Raw genomic sequence first — 24,681 nt, forward strand, 5'->3', positions numbered from 1 at the left:
AAGCAAACGATAAATTTTCTTCAATCCAAAGACAAAAAAAGGAAAAAAGAAAAAGAAAAAAGGAGCTAGACTGGGAACATTTTGAATTATACATGAGTATTACTTAATGATTCTTCATTTTGAAAGAAAGAAATTTTGAATCAAGCACAAAACAACGTGGTATTAAACCATGGATCAGTGTCAATATGAATGGTTCCAAGGAAACAAAATGAGATGTGAAAAAGAACAAAATCCACTTTTCCTCCCTGGTCTTAACTCTTAATTGGCAGATTGATTGACGTAGCAGGAACTAGGAAGATCTATTTGGAGCCACCGACCCTGTTGCGCGCGCGCGCGATGAATCACTGTTGGTTGGTTTTTCATATTTATTCAAATTTCAAAATGAGGATTTAGCTTTAGCTTTAGCTTTGGCTTTAGCTTTTGCTTTCGCTTTCCTCCCATGTCTTGTGTAACTGGTCAAGTTTCACTTTCACACAGATGTTCAAAAAGAAGATGAAATTCCATCTCTTCTCTTTTTGCTATGAAAAAAGAGAAAAGAACGTACGTTAGCTAGTGTCTTAATTTAAGTAAGTTACTAGATAGATAGATATATGAATGATCTGTATCCACCACTATCTACCATGTTGAGCAGTTAATCTTTAGATGATCGAAGTGGGCACCGTGCATGGGATCAGAGTGGGTCCGGATGTTGAAACTCTTTAATAAGGCATGCATCCCTCCCTCCCTCCATTATGGTAATTAAGTTATGTTAATGAATACAACAATTAACAATTAAGGATGTTCATTAATGAATAGAATTTGGAAGAAGAAAAAAAACATATCCAAATTAATTAAATCCCAAAATTCATGGTCGGCTGAAACCTGAAAGGGAGGGACCCGATCGAATCATGGTTAGATATATAGATATATATAGCAGGTTAATTATCTTTTGGTTTCTTTGGTTTTTTGTTGTTGTCGTTCAAAAGGTCAAATTTGAAACTTTAACTTCACATAATGAAGGAGGAGGGAGGTTTTGATCGATAAGCAAAGATCCAAAGACAGCAAGCAGATTTTGATACATTCATACATAACTACCCATCAGATACTTGGTGAAAGCGATTCTTGAGTGGAATCCAGTTTAGTCTTTGTGAAGTGGCCGGCTTGACTTCTTGAGAGTTGAGATTAGATTCTCGAGTGAACGCGAACGCGAACGCGAACGCTAATAAGTTTTGGTTGGTGCAGTGAAAATTTTCCCTTTTCCTTAATGAATCCGGCCAACCACGTTACACACGCACGCACGACACACCGCCCTCTCTGTTTTGAGCTTTTGCGGCTATCGCCACCGAAAAGGCGAAAACTTTGACAGACACCACAGCACCACACCACACCACAGCACACATGCCTGATGCCTGCCCGTGGTCACTCATCAGTTCATATTGTCCCCCCGAGGCCAGGGCCCGGGCCCCCGAGAGAATTTTAAATCTCCATTCTTTCAGGATTCCCTGTTCTATTCTGTTCTGTTCTTTGTTTCGAATTTGAATTCGAGTCTGATCTTATCCAACCAAGACATTTCAAGAATTCATGTTCAGATGAAGCAGACAAAGCTTATAGTTTACAAGACAAGACAGCTTTGCTGCTTGTGGGTTCCATTTGATTGAACTTCCTTCCTTATACATAATATAATAATCTGTACCAATGCCAGCCCTTTTTTACGTCAATTAGAATTTGTCTGGACCGTTTTGTGTTTGTGTACAAGAATGTCCAAAACTGATTGAAATCTATTGAAGTAATGGAAATGAGATCCACTCATCCACCCCACCCCACCCCACCCATCATCATAATTCATAAGTACACTACTTGTGGTTGAATTCCTTCCATCCACATCCACCATGCATGATGATCCATTCAGTTGAATGATCAGCCGAAGCATACAATACGAAACTTCTCTTCTGCTCCAGTAGTTTGTGTGTCATACTAGCAGCTAGCCTCACCTACCAACTCGAATCTAAGCATTTTATGTTTTACAAGCCCATTGAGAGAGAGAGAGAGAGAGAGAGATGGGTATAAACAGATCGGACGGTGGTAATATATTCTTAGATATTCTATATAATATAGTTTTAAATAATATTCTATCAATTTTTCGGATGGATCTAGAAAAATCAGACAAATTCAAATATACCTTTAAACAGATACGATTACAAATTCAGAATAATTATTAGAGACATCGAATGCTATAGCAACAGCTGGCAGCAAGGGAAATGGGAACATGTGGGACCGTGGGTGCATGGTCCCACTAGTAGAGTAGAGTACACCCGTGGAATCTCCAGTTTCTCAGATTCATTATTATGGTGGTGAAGTGAAGTGAAGTGAAGGGTCCGAACTCCAAACGCTCCACAGTCCATTAAATAGATATATAAGATGTGTTTTTTCGTTTACGCAAAGAGAAAGAATCTTTCTGTTTCTGTTTGGGCCTTAATTTCCTTTCCTGTGTTGGATCCCAAATTACTTGTTCTTTGCGCGTGATGGGGGTGTTTAAGTAGGTAGGCCCCCCAACCCAACCTCACATGCAAAGAAGATGCCAGCCATATGGGCCATGGGCTTATTGCTCTCTCCCTCTCTCTCTCTCTCTCCCATAATGTTATAGACTTAATAGTTATTATGTTGAATTCACTCGTACCGTCTACCTCTTTCAACCAACTGAAAAAAAGAAAAACGAAAAAACTTCACTTATCCAGCCACACAAATAATTAAATTTCTCACCGCGATTAAGTTTATCCATTTATACCATAACAAATCATTTATTAATCTCTGACAAATCAAGTAAAATTGTTGGAATTTTCAAAATTGACTGTATAAAATCTCATTTTAAATTTGGACAACTAGTCTTATGTTGACGTCTCAAGAAATTTTGTCCCCAATTAACTTATTACATGTCAGATGTGTCTAACTCATAGTACGTTGATCATCTGCAACACTAACTGTGCTTTCTGCTCATCCTTCAATTTCACCAATAAATAAAATAAGCTTCTTTTCATCTGTAACTTATATGATATAAAGCATTGATAATTTTTCAGGATAAATGTTATTTACCAGTCCTTTTATTTGATCAAATGATACTTAGCTTCTCTTAATCGTATATTATTTACCTCCCATTTTAGTTGGGAAAGTTATAAAACACCTCATTTTTATTCACTTTTTATGTTAAGTTCTAGTCATGAGGCGTTAAATATTTGTTTAAGAATTCAAAATTATATTTTAACTTTAATTTTAAATTATCCAACTATAATAGTTAAATTTCAAAATCATCCTCAATTGATATTACTGTTAAAATTTAAGATACCCTCAATTATTCAAAACTTAAATTACGGTCAATTAATTTTATTATTAAAATTTAAAAATAACTCTACGTTATTTAATCTATATGTTTCCTTTTCATTATAATAAAAAGAAATCAATCAAAACAAATTTAAATGTCTTTCCTAAGTTTATTTTATGTTTTTCTCTTTTTTCTAATAAAAGAAAGATTTTTAGATCTTATAGGGGGTATTTTAGGATTTTGAAATAAAATTAATTGAGGGTAACTTAAGCTTTTAAATATTAAAAATAATTAAGGATAATTTAGAGTTTCACCTATTAGAACAGTTGAGAGTAATTTGGAAATTAAAATTAAAATATCTTTCTGATTAAGTGTAATTTGAGGTTTGAGAAAAACAATTAATAGTAAAATTATAACTTATTAGAAAAAAATCAGTATTAGAGAGGCATTTGTTAATTTTATTAGATAAGAGGGGAGATAAGTGATATTATCTAACTAAGAGGGGGTCCAAGTGTCTGGGCAAGAAAAACCCAAGACATCTTGATTATACAAGCTTCAAGAAGCCAAGGAATGGAATTAGACCAGACAGTCCTACTTGCCACGGACCGGGCCTTCCTAGCTAGGGTATCGGTTATATAGTTAGCCCATCTAGAAACGTAATGAACCGACCACAATGGTTCAGAAGAGAGCATGTGCCTCATGTCTTCGACCATGCGCACAGCCTCCAGTTCAAATTACTCACCTTTTTTGAAGTAAAAGTACATGATTCGTTATTATTATTATTCTTTGTTTACAAAAATGCCCACTCAATATTTTAGTTAATAAAATTAGTCAAACTGAATTTGAGTTTTTAAAACTAATTAAAACAATGATTTCTCATCCACATTAGACAATTTTACCCCTATAACTAATCATATTGATGAACCATTAGACAACCATGAACACAATCAATCATAGAAAATAAAAAGAAAAAAAAAAACAGAGATGATGGGGCTATAGAAAGAAATAATGGTTGCTTAATATGTCAGTATAACTAATTTTAGGGATAAAAATGTTAAAAAAAAAGAAATCACTCTTTTGATTATTTTTGTAAACTCAATTGGTTGCTAACTCAATTTGATTGCTTTTGTTAACTAAAACATTGGTTTGTAGAGGGTAACGTAAAAGTCGCTTAACGTGTAATTTTCCCTAACTTTAAATGTCTTTTCTATACATGTAGCGAATTGCATTTCATTTCATTTTTCTTTCCAAGACATTATTCATTTTAATGATATTTTCTCCAAAATAATACCTAGATCGTTACTTATTTTGTGTAGGTGAACACTAATCCTACAAGAAATTTAGCATGTCATTCTTGCCTAAGTATCTATCATGTGATTGGTCATATACCCATTGAAATTTTTTGAGCAAGTAAACTAAAAAAATACTCATATTTTATTAATATAGATTTTTGCATTGCTGCATGGAGGAACATGTGCAAAATGAATCAAACAAAACATGCTCAATAAAGATCATCTAATGTCATCAATCACAAGATTCAAGATTATTTAGAGCAAGAACACTAACATGTGCAAAATGAATCAAACAAAACATGCTCAATAAAGATCATCTAATGTCATCAATCACAAGATTCAAGATTATTTAGAGCAAGAACACTGCCAGGCAATTAGAGGAAATTATGGGGGGTTTTATACTTTTATTCCTAGCGAGGAGCCTGCCAAGACTCTCAAAAAAAAAAAAAAAAAAAAAAAAAAAAAAGAAAAGAAAAAGGGGAGAGAGGAGATATTTATGGTTTCAAATTCTCAATATACAAAAGATAGATAAATTCAAATAAATATTTGAGTTAAGTTTTTTTTTACAAAAAATCCAATGTTGGTTTTGTATTAACTTTGAATTTGAAATTGCCATTTTATCCACGGGTGACGAGACATATTTTACAAAATTGCATTTAATTTTTTTCAAATTTACAAATGAATTCCCCAATCTTTAAACCTAGGAAAACACCACTGGAGCAAAAAAACCATTGAAGTTTCACAAGCTTTGCATATTGAGGCAGTCAAAGAAAGGGATGAATTTGTAAGCTTTGATCCTACTTGACTATGGCAAGGGTTGGATTCACTTGATAGCCTAAGAGTAGAAGCAAAAGCATGATCCCTTCTTACTTCGGGAGAGCTAAACCACGGAGTGCCGAAAGTCACAATACCTAGAAACCACAAAACCTAGTCATCTGCATTTACCAAATTTATATGCACAACCATGTAACATTGCTGACTTTAACTTGGTCCAAAACCTCTTCTCCCACTCTTTGACCATGGAAGTCATAGATTCATTCTCGATTGCTCTTTATCTTTGCCCACCAACCTTCTCCGTTTTTTGAAACCAACATCCATTTCTATAACCCACCATCACCATTGAGTCAAGCTCTAAAATTTTGATATGAAAAGGCTCGTTTCTGAAGGATCAAAAAGCTTTTAAGTCTTGTGCATAATTAAAAATCTAAATTTGGTGATAAGATAGCCTTAATCTGCCAATTTGGCATAAAAATCAAGTTACAATTTTTTTCGAAAAATACTAGATCCTTAAGTTGTCAGAACAAATTCGACATGTTGGTTGGCGATAGAATCAGAAATGGGAGGTGAAGAGAATTGGTGATCGTCTTCTTCGATTTTTGGTTGGCGGTGGAAGTCAGAGCAGGGAGGTGGTGATGCTCTTCTTATTCAGGTGAATCATTTGAAATGAGAGTTCTTTGTAAATTTTTAAAAATTAAATAAAGTGTAGAATTAAATAAAGTGTAGTAAAATAAAAAAAATAGATTTTCTTTTAATCCCTTCACCCATGGACAAAATGATAATTTTAAAATCAAAGTTAACTGAAAACTAAGGTTGTGTTTTTTTTGTAATATTTCAAGTTGACAATATTGAGCCAACTGAAATATTTTAAGTGCGCAAACAAGAGTTTAGGTGCATAAAATGAAAAAAAACTCTAAATAATTTGATTATCCATGTAGAGACTAATAGACCTACTATAATCATAATGTTCATACCTTCTAAACTTCATGAATTAAAAAAAAAAAAGAAAAAGACTGTTATATAACGTATTTTATTCGATACAAGATATTCAAATATTTTCATTTGTGAAAAAGAAAAAGAAAAAGAAAAAAAAAAAAAATACAATGTCAATTAAAAAGTGAAACAACTTTGAAGCACAGTCAAGCGACAAGAGGATGAAACCCTAAACTTCTTCAAAACTTTTCGGTTTTAATTCTAATACCTGATGACTTCTGGGAGAAGACGAACACACCAAGTGCCAATTTCTTATGCTTCGATCTCTAACCTCGAACACTTGATGGAACCGACTGATAGGTCGATCTCAATCAAGTTCTCTTCTTCGATCACCTCATTGATCTCTGCTAATATATCCATCAGTTCCTCTCGCGGAAACTTTGATTCCGGCAAGAAATCTGTCGAATTTTGCCGTGGCTTTACAGTTTGTTCTTCCTTTGTACCAAAGTAGTTAACTTCTGGGAGTTCGATTTCGATAAGGCTGTCATCGTCTGAAATGGATTCGTCAGAACAAACAGTAGGACCCCGCCTCACTTCGCTGGGAAATTGCCAATCAAACTCGGAATCCTCACTAGTCAATGAACGATCGATCCTTTCGCTCTCCGAAGACGACGATGACTCATGTGATCCACCCGTGGCGACGTTTTGAATCTGACCCACTTCATTTTCTGTAGTATCCTCCTCTTCTGAACTCAGCTGTTGCTTTTCTACGGTGACTTCTTCTGGAACTTCCCCTTGAATGGTGTTTACAGAAAGTTCTTCGCTTGCTAGATCATTGCCAGTGCTGATAATCGGTTTTCTCTTTGTGACTTGGAAGAGGAGAAGAGTGGATAAAATTAAAACAGTATAAGTAAGGAATGAATTAGGAAAAGATGAACACAACATAGCACCACCGCATACCACGAAAACCAAAAAGACTGCAACACGCGAAGAAGTTGAAGGACAACTCATGGCCATGTATTAGAACATACATAAGGGAATGAGAAAGACGGTATTTTTATTGCACTGGAAGCATCAATCAAGGATGGGTCTGCAAAAATGGAGGGAGTGATCTCACTCTCAGTTCAACTGCCCAAACGAACCCTTTAAACTCTCACTCTTTACTCTGTTCTGAGCAGGACGACGAGAGATACCTTGTCACTCTCGGTCTCAGTTAGCAGCAGAAGAGACAAAAACGAAGGGTCTACTCCATTGATGGAAGTCCCACTGCAATTGAGATTTAGAGGCCAGGATCAATAAAGGTAGAGGTAGGGGATAAAAGGACAAAATAAAAAGAAAAAACCCTATTAACAGAGAAGCTGAAAAAGTAAAGTGGAGTTTTATGTGATGCAAACAGAGACTTGAAGAACAGCACTAAGTGACGTTTATTGGATAAAGATGAAGAATATGGAAACCCCCCACGAATGAAATCAATACTTGAAGAACATAAAGGAAGACTAAGAAGAGATGATTCTCATGACCCTTGAGATCTCAGGGAACAGGTATTGACTGAATTGGCTCCCAAAACTCAAGTTGAGAGGGACTGTTCTCGTTTGGGAAGAAGGAAGGAATTTCTTTGTGTAATTATTATAACTGCTTGGAGATCACACAGGTTTGTTTCTTCCTTTGAATCCTTCACGGCTCCCCTTGCTTCTGAAAAGTGAACTGTTTTTTAGGTTTTCTCTTACACCAATCAGGTGGGTTTTTCTCAACAGTGGATTCCCTTGAAATAATCAAACCACCGGTTTTTCACAGGTATTCGTGTATCAATTTGCAACCTCGAAGCTTGGAAATTGGTGAAGCCATGTGCATATACCTGAGCTCACCACATGGCACTTGCGCTCAAACATCCATGAAAATAACCACCGGAAATGCATGGACAATAACGATTTTCTATTCATCTCCGACGAATCCATTCTTCAATTAACTCCACCAAATCCCATCCAAAACAATGAAACATGGCTAAACGATTTATCTCAAGTGCAAATATCTACTAAAATCTTGGGCAAATCTGACAACAAGAAGTCATTTTCCCAAGTTCAACTCTGCAGTTGCACATAGTTGGGAAGACACCATGAAGTGTTGTCAGATGCCACCAATTTTACCTCACTAGCATAAAATATTATCCAATATCTAACTAACTATCAAGCAAGCAGTATTTACTGCAGTAGCAAGTCACTCTTCCAAAATTTCCATCTCTGCGACTCCGCAAATACATGGAAACTTCATCAATGCAAGAACATACCTAACCACCCAGATGAGAGAGCTTCTGGTAGACCACGCAAACATGTCCCCAACCCTTAACGGCAAGATTTAAGAGACTTCACAGGCTCCCGCATATCTAAATCCAATCCATCTTCCCTCCCTCCAACTCCAACTCCAATTCATTCTTTCTTTATTTCTGGGTCTGCACAACTGTGGTACTTTTCATACATATCTTGGAACAGACACGTACATATATGGTCCTGCTCACGTATAATCTGCAGTTTTTTTTACCACGACCAAGATAAAGAGAGAGAAGGTGGGTCACCATGAGACTTCTCACTTTCACAGCACTGGGAAGTGGGAACCGAGAACTGAGTTCTCTCTCATTCTCTCTCTGACATTTAAGATTAGGTTATAGAAGACGTGATTATCGGAGCCATTGAATGAGGTGGGCAGTGGGCACAGAAAGATTGTATTAAATATGTTAAGAGTGTCCTGATCAGTCAGGGACTCAGGCAGGGTAGAGTGGGATAGTTTTAAACAAGGAAAGCTAGCCGAAGGAAGAATGATGGATGATGGGATGTAATGCACTTGCTTGGGTTGGGGCCTTGTGGGACTGGGGAGATGAGATGAGGTCGGTGAGTGTCTTGAAACTGTGCGTCAGTGAGGCAATGTCTGCCTTGATTGACGGGAAGGGAAAGGAATCGGGATCAGCTAGGACTACTTTAGTCTAGAGAGGTGGTTGTTATTTCAGCAAAGAGAGACTCCATTTGGAACTTGGCCAGTAACTGCTGAGCTTGAGAGGTAGAGGAGGAGGAGGAGAAGTAGGAGTGCATGCCCTTCCTTTCCCTTCCCAGAATCCCCACCAATTCTCGAACAGTCCCTTCTTTCATTGTCATTTCTCGCAAATCCAAAACTAAACAGAGAAAAGAATTGAAATCATCATGATGCTTTTTCTCTTCTACCCTCCTTTTGAATACATAAAAACATAATTCCAACTGTGGAATCAACAGCTTTAGGTGGTTGGTTGCTTGTTGGTAGCTAGACTTTATCCTTTTTGTTGAGCAGCAACTTTATCAAAAGGCTAGTTGTCTCAGTGTTTTTGCCATAATTAATGGCATTTCATCCCCAACTAACAATGTCATTACATGCTTAAATTAAAGCTTTTGAAACGGCATTTAAAAAATATAAGTACTCAAAAGTCTTTGCCACCCCACCTCCGTCTCTCTCCTATCTTCGTCTTGATCTTATAGGGCCCATATGATTTAGCATTTGCTTAATTCCCTGTAGTGGCAAATTAAGACTTCAATATCAGAAGCTACAAATCTCTCTCTCTCTCTCTCTCTCTCTCTCTCTCTCTCTCCCGACTTCTGTATAATTCCTGAAGATTACTCCATTTGAGGACCCTTCGCGGGACTCATTTTGATAATGAGGTTTAATTCACCGATGTCTGTTATGCCATTTGAAATTTGAAAATAAACTTGGTATAATATTGTTTTTTACAGTAAAGCTGGATTATTTTTTGTCCATCATAAAATAAGAGTAAAATAAAGCGAATTTCAATCAGCTACAGATGTCATCAGAGGGTCAAGCCTTCTATCCAGATCCTCTCTGCCCAGGACTCCGAGCCTTCCCTCAAAAGTTGCCAGTGCTGAGCTACTTTCCTACTCAGGTATGGTACGCCTTATTTAATAAGCACATGACCACATAAATCTTCTCCACCGAGTGGCAGATCAGCTATGCACAGAAACAGCTTGCACTCAAGCTCATTGACGTACTGGTTTATTAGCCTTGTACCTTACTGACATAATTTAAGAAATCAGGTCCATGAAACTGAATATGCATGACTCTCCAAAGGCATTGAAGTTTATCTCTAACATGACATTACCAAGAGGACTTAGTCCTATACAGTAGTTTGGCAATTTTGATAAGCTGGTCAGAATCAAAGAATGCTTGAGAAACAAGCCCTATTTACAGATGCAGCTTGCCTTTACGGTTAAGGCTAGCGGAAGGAAATCAGTCATTTGTTAGGAAGTTGGTTTGTTTCAAAGAACCTTGTGCCCCAAAAAATAAAGCAATATCCAAGGTATAAGCATTGCCAATTCAGATTAATCTTGACAGCCAATGGCTTCTCTGTATGTTCCCCCAGCTCCTCAAGGACCATCAACATGATATACTTAAAAGAAGGATGGAAAGAAAAAACCACAAAAGCAGATGAAACCTATTTACATTTGTTTGGAATCTGGATATCGATACAAAGAGACAAATGACCTAGGTCAAATGGGTTATTTAAAGAGTAACGCAAACTGGTAAACAGCCAAGCAGGACAGCATCAAAGAACAGATCTGCTGCATAGGTGGACTATCTCTGAAGGGCATAATCAAATTTTATAAGAACTTTACATATGTTGCAAAATCTGAATCTTATGCAACGAAAGATAGTGCTGTTGACCAACTACTGCATTCAATTTGTTGATCATCTTCTTTTATTTTTAAGATTCCTGCGTCATAATTTTGCTTCGTTAGTTTTTGCTCCCAAGGACTGGTATCAGTGTCACGAGTGTAACCATGACCATGCAAACTACTTCATACTATTGTAATTGCAACTTCCTGCTTTATACATAAGTTTTCCAAATAAGAAAGAGTTATAGAAGTGGTTTGGTTTTAGATTGTTCGGTAAATAGACGTAATTTTGTTTTTGTTCAAGTGAAGGATTTACCCCGTATGCTCATTGATATTAATATAAAACAAAAAGATAGAAATAATAAAGAAAGTATCTTAAAGGGTTGTTCAATTGATAATGATTAATATCTCTTACTAAAAAGGCCACGATTTAACGTTAATAGAAAACTAATAATTTTTGAAAAAAGAAGTGGGGGTAATAGAGAAAATGAAAGCTAGAATTTTAATGTTCCGTATGCCAACCTCTTGAATAGATAAAATCAAACCAGTAATTATAATTACGCTTCACTTCCTAAATAACTGAAGCAATACATAAAAGTTCTTGAATAACTACTTAACATTCTTTTCTTCTTCTTCTATTTTTTTATTTTTGGTAATTTTCATCTGAACCCCTGAAATTTAGTCTATGTCATTTTTAGTCTAGAAAAACTGAAATTTTGCATCTGCCTCTCCTGTGCTATAAAAAAAGTTAATTTAAAGACAAATTATCACTTTCATGACCAATTTACCCTTATTTTATTTTCTAATTTAAATCTTTTATATACACACCCCAAAATAAAAATTGCAGAATCTAATAACTCTTTAGTCATCAGAGTAGAGCAGAAGGGGAGAGATGGCAACAATGGCGGTATTGGTTAAAGGCTACTCTTCGTCTCAGGGGGTGATAATATCAGACATGCCCCTCACTGTCAGATACTATAGGTGGTTCCCTCATTTTCATGAAACCACATTTGCACAGTTTATGGCACCCTTGCTCCCAAATAAAAAAAAAAAGTTTTGAGTGTTTATGAGTGAAATTGAGACATCATTTAACCAACGCAAATAAAATTCAACCAGGAAACATAAGGATTTGATCTCCAGATGAAACAGTGGCAACTAAGGTAGATTTAATAACAAATATAAGGATAATAATGACAAAGACTTTACTAAATCCTTAAAAAAATTGGAGATCCTGATCACATGGTTGTATGGCAATCCTTTAATTCAAACGTAAACCCATGTTGGTAGAGATCCCCTATTAGCATGTGATTGTCTTCCAAATTTTATGAAGTAGCAGGGTGTGATGCAGCAGAAAATCAGCAGCATACAAATGCCATTGGTTGAATCATGATTGGAACAAAAATTTGATCAGAACTGAAGCAAAATCTGGTCCAATCAACTAACCACCCTACATGTCAATCTAAATGTCCAGATTCAATGAATCTGGCCAGTTTATTAACTTTTCTCCTAAGCTGTTTCTTATTCCTTTAGCTATGATCCTACTGGAAGCTGAATTTCTGCTAAATCTCCCTGGTTTAGAATTAGTACTGTGATGTAGTCCTTGATTAATAAAATATCAACTAGGAGCCAATTATCTGAGGATCTTTGGTGAGCACAGGTTCAAATAGGTCAAAATTGGGTTTATTGTTGAAATTAGGGTTAGGATCTGATATGCTGGTAATGCTAAGTTGATGTACCGGAACCTATCAGTGAATGTCTGTTGATGGTTGGATAACAGGTTGATACCATGAAAGATTTGGGTCTTAGGAATGTTTCCCTAGAATGGATCGAATTTTTATGGTTCAGCCAATCAGTTGAGTCTAGGATGAAATTGGGAATTTTGGAATAATGGCAGGATATGTCTAATGAGTGGCTTGATGTTTGGGATTGTTTTGATGGATCAACTTCTTTATTTAGATCTCCTAGGCAGAGATGGTTGGTTATTGATTTAGGGATGGGATAAACTTACAGTGGAGGAAATCTTGTTTGGATGCAGAAATTTGAATAAAGATTGAATCTTTGAACTTCAACCAGAATGAAATCTTCAAGAACTTAAAAAAAAAGCTTCAAATCAAACCTCCTTGGCTTCCCATCATTAATGAGTCAATTGGACACATACATCAATCTCATCAAGGCTGGATCACTATCTAGACTTAATCCCCAATGGAGAACAAAGGCAGAGGCAGCAGCAGCAGCTTGCAAAGCAATTTCATTAATCAAATTCATGTTCAATACTAGCCCCTATTACAACCTTATATAAAAGACCCAAAAGTAAGCTCTATACAAGAAAGGCCAATCCCAATCCTGAACTTCTTAGGCAACTTAAATTGACTAGGAGACTTAAATAGACTCCAAACAGTCATAATCCAGCCCCACTAAGTACTTAAGAAAAAGGACAACAAAGAACATTCCTTAAGCCTAAAAGAGAATAACCTAAAATAACTAAAATTAAATCATAGTTCAAATCAGGAAAACCGATTCAAAATAATAGACCAAAACATGAAAATAAACTAGGCATATATGACATTATCTCCAGCTTGACAGGGATGGTTAGAATTCTTGGAATAAGGTATTAAAGGTAGTTTGTCAAATAAGCTTGTATTTTTAGCCCAAGGTATTCTTATGATAGTGTTGGGATATTTATGTGATCTTACATGGTACTCACTAGTTAGTAACTATAAGGGAGAGAAGTCGATTCTCCCTCAAGCATTGTTCATATTCTTCTTTTTATCACAAAGGTCACTACCCATGACAGTATTAAGTATTGGTGGTATAATATGAATTTACTGATTCATAAACATGTTATATTGTTGCTAATTGTTTTCTCTATTGGACAACAAATTAGAAAACATAATTGGCAGTAATAGCTAAGTTATGTAATTTAAAGCTAAGGATTTGGCAGCTCTAACTTGACAAAACACCCAACCCATAAAATGTTGCATCCGTATTGCTATTTGGAGAGACTTGGATGGACTATCTGAACTTTTTAGAATGCCCAGTATCCTATCAACAGTCTTTAACAAAAAATACAAGAGAAAAATCCAATCAAATCAATTAACAGAAAGAAAAAGAAACTTGAAAAGTATCTCAGGACAGTACCCATACTCCAGCTTGGGCTGGTCAACCAGCTCAATAACAATATATTTCCCTGACAGTATAAGGATTGAGATTTCTTTACCACTGATTGACCTATGCTGTACCACAGGCAACATTCATCAAATGTACAACAAAAAGCTTTCCAAATTTACTTGACACAAATACAGTTGAATCATAAAATATAGAGAAAACCTAATGCTAATTTTCAACTACACATGTGCAACAACAACACAAAGCTCAAACATGCAGCATTTATTGTCAGTGTTGGTTATTGATGTTGTTCAAAAGAGCAAGAAGGTAAGCAGCAAACCAAAACATAAAACTGGAAAAAAAAAAGGACCTATATGTGTTATTTTGAGTGTTGGGAAATATGGACCATGGGCATAATATTTTTGGGTATTATCTTGGAATGGGTGAATCTATGAACCCAAATATTATTTGGCCAAAAAAAGAAAAGAAAAAAGAACCCAAATATTAGGAATTTAGGCTCCATATGGTATTTAGGCATTAAAGAACATTAGATTTCAATATTTCGAATTTCTATTTTCAGTTCTCAAAATTAGATATTTGCGTTTATGTAATAGCAATAATAGAGTCCAAGATTCAAATTTGTAACGTTCCTCAAAGAAAGATATGAGAATAGGAGTAGTTTTTACTTTGAAGTTCCCAATTTTATTATTGCTTTACTATTTAACAAAGAGAAGGCTCTGGATGAAGTCCACGATTTAAACATTGAGAAGACAAAAAAGGACTCAGGTTTGTACCATGGCTGTGAAAGTCACTAGAGTGCATTGAGAGACCTCAGGTTGAGATGCCCATGTGGGGGTAGGCGGGATACCTTCTCTACAGTCGGTAGGATACATAGTGAGATGTAATGATGTATACATATCCTTCTTATTCCCTCTTCTTTTCTACTATATTTCTTCTACCTTAATTTGCAATAACCATAACAGAAATACCTTCTGGTTTTTCCTATGATATCCTTCTTATTCCCTCTCTTTCTCTACAATCTTTCTTCTACCGTGATTTGCGGATAAACCATTACAAAAGTATCTTCTGGTTTTCCCTACAACCATACAGGACCTGGCTTTACTTTCTTTTACATGCTTGTAGACAGGACAGCAATCTTGGTGGTGAATTAGGCCAGCTTTTGGTCTGTTTCTCCTACAGTGTGCTTTTCCTATGAATAGAATGTCTTAAGCATCCAACGGTTAGATTCTTCTCAGGTTCTGAGTTACTAATGCTGAACTTTCACCTTCCAATTTGAGAGCTCTAACTTATACCTAATTTGTCCATTAACCTGGGTGTATATTAATAGAAAATTTATTAAACCTACCCCTATACCCCATGGTCCTTTGATTGGCCATCAACCTCACCCAAGTTGGTAGTTGCTAATTCTGAGTTTTTTATTTTCGCTATCTGTTCTGTTTGTTGTAAGGAATCTTGATCCTTACAGTAGGTTAGAACATCAAATGATCCAGTCCAACATTAGTTGCTGCACTTCAATGCAAAATCATGTTTAACATTTATTACTTTATTAGGTATAAAGATAGTCATTACAGTCATTATGTTGCTTTCATTCAGAAGTTTGATGATGAACAGCCTGATACTGGTCTTAGCAGTTAGAAGTGAAATAAACAAAAGCATGACAAGAAATAATTATTGGCAATAAAGAAGAGAAGAAAAAATGCTGGACCCCTAACTAGTCATGATATCAATGCTGCCAGCATACCCTATAATCACAGATAAATGTAAAATCACTTGTCCTGTGGGAGGGTCTTCGTGCAATGCTAAGGTTGCTCCATTTGACCTGGTGGTCATAGGTTCAAGGCTAGAAAACAACCTTTCTGCAAAGCAGGGGCAAGGCTGTGCACATTAAGACCCTCAAACCCCACAGTGGCCCTGTGCAGAAACCCTATTTGTGATTTTCCCCCCTGTGAACCATATAGTGCATTTTCAGTGGGAGTTTCTGTCAACAAGCTGAGGTTAGTACTAGTAGATGTGGATATATGAGTTAGATACAGGCAGTTTGTATAAGAAGATACATCCAATCAATGAAAATTTTGCTGCACGTATGCTTTCAGTAGCCTTAGCTCTTGGGTTCAATTTGATTTCAGATTTAATCACTCCAGTATTTAGGGGCTTCAAGTGGTTTATGCAGGGATCTTACAGCTCTAAGAAGTAACTTAGTTGTAAAGTGAGAGTTGTGCAATTCTGACTGTGCAATGTTTTGATGACTCCACACTGTAGCCCTGACCAGACCCCAGTTACTTGCTTCACTGGACCACATAAATAAACATCATTATCCAGCTTCTGTTACCCAACACTTCCTGGTTAATATTGTATCAATGGGGGAGTTTATATGTTAAGAGTGTGAGTCTATATCAAGTTATTGTTACTGTCAAATATACTTAAAATTCTTATATCTGAATCAAAGATTGACCCACTTCGACATATTTTGGTGGCAACTCAAATGGCTTACTCACAGGATGTCGCCCTGCCTTTCTTCATTTTTGTTTTTTTTTTGGATTTTTTTCTGAGTTGTTGTCAATGATTGACGCTGGATTTATATATATCTAGAATAGTGATCTGTATGATCTGCTTTGGTTGGACATATTTACTGTGGATTTCTTGGTCATCTAGTTAATTTGTTGTTTCCCTTGGTTGTCACAGGAATATGATTGGGTTACTCTTCGTTGCCTCCCTTGCATTCATTGTTTATCCACATGTGGTATAACACGTGAAGGGGAGATTGGAGATTATTACCTGCAATATACTATTATCTGAAATTATTATCTACTCGTGTCGTCTGCTTTAAGATTATTATTATTTGCTTTTTCATGTCAATTTCTCTAGTCATCAGCAACGTATTTTCTTCGAAAAAGACCACATGCAATTCCAATGACGGTATGTTGTCTTATGTAATTACCAGAAATCTTATGCTGCATTAGCGATTCACAGCTGCCTTCTGTTGTCATATGCAGTTCATAACAACCTATGTTGCTCTTTTATCCATGGTTCACAGCAACCTATGCAGCACTTTGTCTTCTTTGTGAAGATTGCACTTGACCTCCCCGAGAAGGGCTTACAATGTCATCGTTGCTGATGTGATACTTTGGCTTGTGGTTGGTATACACAAATACATATGCACACTATCAAGCTTGAGGGGAAGTGTTTATGTTAATTCCAGAGTGGGAAACTATGTCGGGTCATGGTTTATCTTAGGGAAGGTCACTGTCGTTTACTTGAGTTGTATTTGGTTTGTAATTCATCTTATGGTAAGACTCCTACAGTCCTACTGATAGCAATATAGGTGGTGGAATAGGCTATGAGGGGTACTATTGTGAATCCCATTGAGGCTACATGATAGGATATGCCTACCTGTCTTTGTGTGTGTGCTTTCTCTTCTTCAGGAATTCCTGTTTATTGTATGTAATTTAATGACATTCCTTATTCCATTGACCACAAATAGGGCTAGTTTCAGCTACTAGAACAAGCAGCCAGCTTCATAAAAATCCTAAATATGATGGCCTCGTAAATTGTAATTAGAACAAGGAAATTAATGTCATTCTCAAAGTACAGCCGGTTCTCAAAGCATAAGTTTGGTTGTCTTTGAATTGCATCTTGGTAGAGGGGGATACACATCATGTAAAAATGTTTCAGGAGATCAGTCTTTTTCCAACCAACCATCAAATACATGAATGCTAAAGCTAGAAAAATATAAAGCACCTGTATGCTAATTCCAGCTTCTGAGCTAGTTTGAATAATCTATCCACTCCTACCAGGTCATCCGGCAACTGCTCTTGCATATTTACCAATGTGAGGTTGTTAAAGTTACCAACTGGTCCAGCAGTGAAATGAATATATGCCTCTTCATTTCAATAAAAGATGAGAACCAAACTAAGCAATGGTCTGTTCAACATCTATATATCCTAACAAGATGAAAAAGGGAAGGAATAATTCGTAGACTCATCCTCAATCAGCTCTGCCAGGATCCAAAAGAAGTTTGCAATGAAAGTCAACCTAAAGGGGGGGGGGTGAATAGTTTGAGACTAGTGAACCGCGCTTGTCTTCGCAAATAATTAACAAATTGATAATTAAAGCAATAAAGTAAAGCAAGAGACAACACACGGGGATGTCATAGTGGTTCGATTGAACTGAATCTGCATCCACTCCCTTCTAAACCTTAGAAAGATTTTACTAGTATATCCACTTTCAGTACAACAGGTGTGTACACAACACCTTCTTACACAATCTTTATATAGGCAAGAGTACCTTTACAAAATTATTGACTCCAAGCAAGAGTACCCTACAATCTTTGCTTCCACTCAAGAGTACCCAATAATAAAGAATAATAAAAGTAAATACAAAGCAATCACTCACAAATACATCAAGGGTGGCACTTCCCTTTGTATGAAATGAAAGCGATGATTGATCAACCTCAACTCTCCAGGCTCTACCTTGAGATCAACACTTCTACCTTCTTGACAAATAAATCTCCGAAGGTTTGGATATTAGGGAGGCCAAAAAGGCTTTAACAATGGTACAATAATGAGGGCTTTTCGCTCCTTGTATTTAGTGCTTCGGAGTGTCATAATGACCTCTATTTATAGCCAAAAGTTTGGGTCAAAATGGGTCCCAATGGATATGAACGATCATATTTTTTAATCTCACGCTCGACCTTGGGCATCTTACAATTGACTGATTTAATATAGCAATTGTAGACTAGCCATTATAAGCCAGCTGTCTGTGAGATCGATTGATGGCCTACCTTGACCATCGACCTTGGACAAGTCAGGTTGACAGTCGACCAGGACCAGGAGGCTCCCAAGGTCTGTACCATGAACCTTCTGGAATGGTGATGATTGATCCGACTTACTTAACTAACAATTGACCAACAGACAAACCATGGGCTTGTTTAGGGCTTGCTAAAAATATTTTAAAAATCTTTTTACATCCCTAAGGACTGATTCATTAGTCCTCTTTGCCCTTTGGATTGGTTTCTTCAAATCCCTAACTTAAAAAATACATGTGTTTACACGTGCCACTTTCCTAACCTATATGCATGGTCTTCAAGATGGCTCTCTGTCATTCTTGACTCTAGAGCTTGTATTTGCACGTGGGGATGTCAATTCCTTGGTCTTCCACACTTTGAGTCCTTAAGATCAGTCTTTTCGTAATACTTGGGCTGCTTCCGTGCAAGGTACACCCTCTGCTTGAGTGTTTGGTTTTGCATATGAATATATCTATCTTGAACACAATATATCAGTAGTTCGCAATTATATGTGTCTGTGATCATCAAAACATTTCAAGGGTAGTTGAGCCAATTCCCGAACTGTCTCCCGAAGGCTAGTTAGGTCAATTCTCTAACATGCAAGGGTTCTTAGATTTTCAACATGTATTTAAACCTTCATTATGACTTGAAGCATGATCTGATTTATTTAGCTAGAGAATAAAGACATATCACCTTAAAATCTCAAAACTTTTAGTCTAGCTCAATTTATTTGCAGTCAACTGCACATGAGAGGATGTATTCCAGATGATATGATTAGATATAAAGGTTGAAAGTAGGACAGTTTTCTCTAATATTTTTGCTGGGTGTTTCATGGAGGTGGGGGTGGGGGAGGAGAGTCCTAAGAATTTCCAAACAGAAGCTCTAAATGTTCCTAATTCAGATCCCAACACCAGCAACTCAGCGTGCTCCTCGGTTCATCTTTCCGATGGGTTAGAGGTGAGTAAAAGTCATGAAAGACAGTCTAAAGAACAATGTTTGCACATGTCAAGGCTGGTGAGATTGGTGTTTGGTCCAATCGACACCTTGCAGTGTGACACCACGGTGGTTGTCTGTGGTGTGGTATTTGATCCAATCAACTCTTTGACAGAATGAAGCCCAGGAGGTTTGATTCAAAGCTATCCTCCAATAGTGTTGGAGAACAACTTTAAGATTCAAGGTTCAGATTCAGATTTCAGAAAAAATCAGCCATTAATGAACTGCAGCTTAAGCTTCAATAGCATCAAGAGAAAATTAATTGTCTCCCCAACCACAATTATGTTTCTAACCTTCTAAATCCCCAAAGCGTAGAATATGGTCAGACAGGTTATGTTCAGTTAATAAAAAAAGTCTGGACTGGGACAAAACGTGCATTTACCAAAGGATCCGACATTATACTGAAAATATAACTGGGTCAAGGTGTGTGGTCAGGTTTGAGTTCTGTTCACTAAAACCATGTAAGGATCACGTTGCAATAAAAGTAGCCTTCCGCAAAACACTAGAACCTTAGCAGAATAGTTTCTATTCAACTCTCCAAAATCTCTCAACATTTTGTCTTATCCTCTCTATTGTCTTCTATATGCAACCAACAATCTTCTTATTTATTTCCTCTCTCACCCCTCCCTTTCTCGCCCTCCTCATTCGATTATGTATCCATGCTCTTGCACACAAAACTATAATGATTGTTGTTGGAGAAGTATCTACTTTTCAGAATTAACTTGCCATTATGAAAAGCAATTACAATTTATTTTCTTCTCAAACAACATGCGTAAACATTTTTAGGCACAATCGTTACCAGACTTTGTACAAACAGTATAAATTAACAATAAAGAAAATAACTGAGAACTGGCATACTTACAACCCCAGGTATTCATAGATGAACATTAAGTTTGCACATATTCTCTTTTAACAGTTCACCACATAAAACCAAGAAAGATAATTCAAATATATACCTAGGGTTTCATATCCAAATTTTTATGAACTTGCCACAATTATAGTAGAGAGGCATGAAATAATCTATTAGAAACCAAGACCAAACAGAAAGCTACACAAGGTATGGCTGATGGCTCTAGTCCTCCCATTTTTATTGCCCAATATATGGAAAAGAAAAAAGAGAGAGAACAACAACAACAATGAAGTGAATGGTCCTGCATTGGATGACAAATGAACATTCCAAAGCAAAGAACAGAAATAGATTTATCCCCTGTTATATGAAAATAACTCACCTTGTAAAATGTCTCAACAGGATTTACTCCTAAAGTTATGGTGAAGAAGCAAAAACTAATAGAAAACTTCTGCAATATATATGCCAGATCAACAGTCCAAACACTGCAAAGTAGAATAAATCAAGATTAAGAAACCTGTATATTATACTAAATAGAATAATACCGAAAAACATACAGTTTTCCCCATGCACGTATTATATCAGAATCAAGATCATGATTATCATACACTACAATCATAGTTTTACAGACAAATATCGGCAGTTTAAAATTGGTTAATTTTGAGATAGCTAGGCCACTACCCAACACATTTGTGTTGCCATTAGTATTGGAAAATCAGAAATGATTGAGAGAGATGAGCCTTATGTCTTGATGCAGATTCCCATTATGACTTGGTCAGTTTATGGCAGAAGGAAATTAAACATTTGCTATTTTTCAGTTAAATCAGAGACAAAACTTATTTTTCAGATGCAGACTGCCTTAATCAGAAAAATATGGCCAATCTGTGGTAGAAGGAGAAAAGTCACTTGTTCATGGCAGGTTTGTTCAAAGACCAGGGGGCCCATATTCAGCAGATCCAATTCTTGGCATCTAGGGAGATCTTGTCCTATTAAGTTCAATATGGTAGTTCTCCATTTCTATGAAATGGTATTTATGCTACATCCTTACCACCACAACTCGTGAACAAAATGGTAAACTTGGACCATTAACTGAAACACTAGGGAAACAATCAGATCATGGTGGCCATGAGATGAAGCTGATGCCTACATTTTGTCCTCAATTGGTCCTCCATCAATTGAAATGTCTAAGCATTATCTTGCAGAACATAATCTTGAGCAAGAATGGGTATTCTAAATATCCGTTCGATTCCTCAATGCCATTAGTGTAACACCCTTCAAGGACAGGAACAAAACTTAAACCACAAAAATTCACTAAACCTAGTCAAAACTGTTTGGTATGTTTTTCAGGTAGTAAGGTTAGTATGTTATTATCAGTCAATTTGCTCGGATGTAGATACACATCACTAAAATGAAATATCTAATAATTCTAGGAAAGATAATATGGCTATTTAAGGAAGGTAACAGCCAAATAAGTCCGTCTCAAAGAACAAGAACAGATAATCTCTAAAGGACATAAGTTAATCTTAAAATTGCCTACATATGTTGCAAAATATTAAATTCTAATGCAATGGAAGATTCTGTGTCACATCCAAAAAATTTAAAAGGTATTGAGGCACATCTTGTGGCATATAACATCAAAATATTTGTAGTTCTCATCTTGTCGAGAACGATACCTTGTTGTATGGCAAAGCTTCTGCAAAGCTAGAAAGTCAAAGTGCTCAATTTCAAGAATTCTCAAAACCATTGAAACACAAGCAAGACCACAGTCCCAACCATGTAGCTGGCTAATGTGTGGGACCTACAAGCACCATCATGCTTCATCAAAATGTTTGTTAAAAGGGGGGAGGGGGTTGGGGGTGGGTGAAGAGGAACAATTGGATTGTCATAGCCAGCAGGCTCAGCAGAAACTCACTTCAACAAAGTGTGAACCTGGCAAACTGCCACTGTAGCTTCTATATTCACTAATGGTCCAGAAAATGAGGAAGCTCTCATGCCACTAGAATGATCTCCAGTTGTAACATCAACATTGTCGTTCTCAGCGTTTAAAAAATGGTCTAAAATGAGATAAAGAGACCTCATGAGTGACCAAGTAACATTTTCCACTCGTAGACCAGAACATAGAAGTAGGCTGTTTGATCTGCAATCAGCATTCGGTCAGTAACATAGTTGACTGTCATAATTGAGCAATGTTTGAGTATTTTCACAACAGTGTCCTCTCCTCCAGTATCCTACAAGTTTGAAATGCCATAAACAAAAATAAAAATATATCGGAAAGCAATAATACATCTAGCAAGAGAAGAGCAGTTTTAATTTTTATGGCATGGGTTCATCATTGCTGAGGATATCATATTAATTTAAGGGTAGTGTCTGTTGATGTGCCCGTATCTTTTTTGAAATGAAAGGAGAATAAGGATTCAATGGATATCATGGATGTCGAAAGGTTATAGGCAAGCACTTAAGGAGATATTGAAGCGTGGTGCAAGACTGTATTTATGAGGAATTCACAGATGAGCATACTCACATGGGTCTGTTATCAGACCACTTTTGGTAATGGATCTATCCTCTTTCCCTGGAATGCACTATTCCAATTGACCATTTTGAATCCCATGAATGGCAACTTATTAGTGGTTTAACGATCGAGACGCCACAGGAGTACCATTTTAAAGTTCTAAAATAGGTTGGAAGGTACAATGCTAGGTATCACAGAAGAAGGAAGATAACAGCGAGCAAAGTACAATGCTAGGTATCACAGAGGAAGGAAGATAACAGTGAGCCAATATCATGATTTTGTGCAGTAATTATATCTGCAATTAAAAATATGTTATTCATTTTGGACCCATATAAATTGCAAGCCCAGACCAAGGAATGTGTCAAATTCAGCGAGCTGATTACAACTCATCACAACATGGCCCCATTAACACAACCAGATTATACACAGAGTTCGATTAGAAACCTGGATAACATTTCCTGTCTGGCATTAATCGATGCGAAGGAAAACTCTAGCAATTCAGTATAGAAGAGGCTCCAAAATCTGCACAGTTATTGTCAATTCGCAATCGTATTGGTCAGTGAAATCGTTCGGAATTCCATTAGAAAGAAACACCTGTGATCTATTTTAGGTATGATCAAGTGAATAACAACAGACCTAGTGATAGTAGGAATCCGAAAAATTTTCAACTTTAAGCATGAAGGGGATAGGGGGAGGAATTAGGTGCAAGAGGAGGGTATAAATTTAAGAAGGAAGAAAAATAGAGAGAAACTAAAACGAAATTAAAAGAGAAGTGGAGAGAGTAAAGCACACCGGCCTAATGAATCTTTCTTCCGTGGTAAATTAGTTCAGGCTTCTCGTCTTCGGGTAAAAATCTTCTGCTGTGCAAATCTGTGCTGCCCAGCGGTGTTTGCGCCACATGCGGGGTATAGATGTAAATAAATAAATAAAATTTTATTTATTATTTTATAATATTTTGTAACAGTTCCCACGATCCCACTCTTTTTCTCACCCCACCTTTGCAAACAAACGCAGCTTAAATCAACTCGACACTAGGAATCAACAAATCCAAAATTGAAAACCAACCAACGCCTAGCAATTGCCGTGCCGGTGCCTCTCACGTGAATTTGCCGCCTTCTTCTCTATCGTCGCCTCTTATTTTTTCAACTCATTTGCCGACAAATTATATGTATCATAATATTGTATCTTTTAATCTATTCAAATATTGTTTACAAAAAAAATTTATTCAAATATTGATAAAACTCTCAAATAAATTTTATTATGCTGATAAAACTTTATGACTTAATATCTTATCATTTGTTTGACTTTAAGATTCAATAAGTCACATATGCTAATTACGATGCACCTACATTATAATATGAATAAGATAAGTTTCATTATTTACAGAAAACGAGTGCGATAAAGTCTTTTTTACCTTTGAATATAAAACATAATGGTATATAATTTATTATACTTATTTTCAAAAATACAATTACTTTGA

At 36.4% G+C, this 24,681-nt stretch overlaps 1 pseudogene across 1 annotated transcript; it reads right to left on the reverse strand.

The window, feature by feature from the left end:
* Positions 1-13,484: 13,484 nt before the first annotated feature.
* LOC149027815 (guanylyl cyclase 1-like) lies at positions 13,485-24,068 on the reverse strand (annotated as a pseudogene). The gene is made up of 5 exons (XR_016175111.1): positions 23,646-24,068; positions 22,605-22,920; positions 22,366-22,490; positions 21,075-21,177; positions 13,485-14,176 (listed from the first exon to the last, which is right to left on the reverse strand). The product of XR_016175111.1 is annotated as a guanylyl cyclase 1-like (transcript).
* Positions 24,069-24,681: the final 613 nt, after the last annotated feature.

This window comes from Hakea prostrata, chromosome 1, assembly GCF_041222555.1.
Source record: "Hakea prostrata isolate BN-2017 chromosome 1, UWA_Hpros_2, whole genome shotgun sequence".
NCBI lineage: Eukaryota > Viridiplantae > Streptophyta > Magnoliopsida > Proteales > Proteaceae > Hakea > Hakea prostrata.